Source organism: Rhagoletis pomonella, unplaced genomic scaffold (genome assembly GCF_013731165.1).
Source record: "Rhagoletis pomonella isolate Grant_MI unplaced genomic scaffold, Rhpom_1.0 Rhpom_scaffold_00007, whole genome shotgun sequence".
Lineage (NCBI taxonomy): Eukaryota > Metazoa > Arthropoda > Insecta > Diptera > Tephritidae > Rhagoletis > Rhagoletis pomonella.
Window position 1 is genome coordinate 15,409,144 of NW_023458561.1, and position 2,177 is coordinate 15,411,320.

Here is a 2,177-nt window from a genome sequence, read left to right on the forward strand (position 1 = left end):
ATGTATACACAGCAGCACGCTCATGCCACCAACAGCGAGGTTGTATGCTTAAAATTTCTACTGGGTTATCCCAAACAAATACCAAGATTTTTATGTATGTATGCATATGCACATATGTATATTAAGCATGCATATATGTATGTATGTGTGCACATAGTATACTTATGTATGTACGTACAACTTACTATGCATACAAAAGCAAGTTTATATTATACATGCATACATATGTATGCATGTAAATGGATCGGTTGTTAAAATTTATTTGGTCTTACTTTTTCCCCGACTTCTAGATTTTTATATCTACATAAGTAATATCCACCTACAGTGTTCCTAAATATGTGTCTACATACATACATATGTATATGCGCATTTTTTTAATCAATCCACAAAAATTAATAGCCACCGCTAACTGTCCCTTCCTTTTTGAATGGAATCAACATTTGCACGTTTTCAATTGTTAACTGGGCAGCGTAGAAAGATGTGTGCTGACCTCCACAATTGGTTTTGAGTCTCTGAATATACATGGATGTATAAAGAAGTCTGTAGGAATACAAAAAAATTGTCGGTTTTAATTGAGCATTGTATTGTTGTTTTTTATTACAGTTCTGAACTTATTGTTGCAAATTTTATTGCCGTTATTGCCGTGAATATTGGTACCAAACACACGCACATTTAGTATTTATGTATTTATGTAAGTATATACACACCTACATACATATTATCGACGGCAGTTCACATTTGATTCTAATACTTGTTGCTCACTTCCACAGCAATACATATCGCCGCTTAATTGATAATATGAGCTCAAACTACAAGAAATAATACACAATTTATTCTCCTCTTTGTTTTATGTTTGTGTATGTAAATTAACGAATGTATATAGTACATCAACTGTCCATAATTTTTGTTTTTCTAAATTTGTCACTTTTAATGATAATCTTAACGCAATTCTAACTAACAACTGAAGCGGAAAAACGTGAACAAGTTCTGAACATACTCATAAAAATACTCCTTGTGTTATTTAGTAATAAAAATTTATAATTTTTTTGCATGTATACTCCTCTGGCATGTGTTTAAATAAAATGCATTGGCTGGTTTTTCAGGAAGTTTCGGAAGCGCAAAAATTATAACACTTGCTGTGGTAACAATCGTAACAACCGTACTAACTTAGCTCACTGAGTTAAGCGATACCACAAGCTGGTGCTTCCAAAAGGTGTACTCACCATTCAGCAACATTTGGAACTATGGATCACTATCTATAGTGAGCAAAATCGCTCAGTCTACCCACAGACATACATATATACTATATATGTATTTATGTATGTGTTTATGCTGCTATGCCAACACCCGCAATGCATTTTATGTGTATTTCATACCCTTTACACCGAATCTCTTATTGATTTGATATGCAATGTAGACAGACTATTTAATATTTGCTTTAGTTCTAAAAGATTTAATTTATGTAAGTTCTAAAGAAATTGAATTGAGGAATGCAATGGGGTATAGTCGTTGGGTTGCAATTACAGTTGCATGGCTATACTCAATCCTACTCTGGTTAACGTGTGCCACCCATGTGCGAGATGCGGTAACCAATCCGATTGCAGCCTTGGGTCATAGCATAAAGAGAAGGAGCTTCGGTGGGGCCACTCCGGCTTATTCAGTTTAAGGCCTCACTGAAGTCTTGGAGCAAGCGGCTCGCTATATAAACGTGTATTCGGTTGTGAAATCACTCCCGTCCCAGCAATGGGTTGTATGTACGGTGGGTTTGGGACCCGCCCCGTAAAAACCTCTTCCAGTGAAAAGTAAAAACAAAGCCTCGGATGAGACCCCCCTTTTGATGACGACCACGGCAAAAGTTTAAAAGACTACGATTTGAGGGCATGCACCCGGAATATCCGGATTCTTAATGGGAAGGTGCCTCTGCCCGGCTGGTTGATGTCCTGACATTACTGAAATCCAAGTAAAGCATTGGACGGGGCAAGAAAAGAAATTCGTGGGGCCTTGTGACGTCTACTACAGCTGCCATGTAAAGGAGCGGAAATTCGGTGTTGGATTTGTGATGACAGGGTTGCGTGATTTCAAATCCTTTTTGATTTAAAATCCGCCTTTAATTAACAAATATATTTGATTTGTGATTTGGTTTGTTGACCAAATAAAAAATAAAATTTATTTGTAAT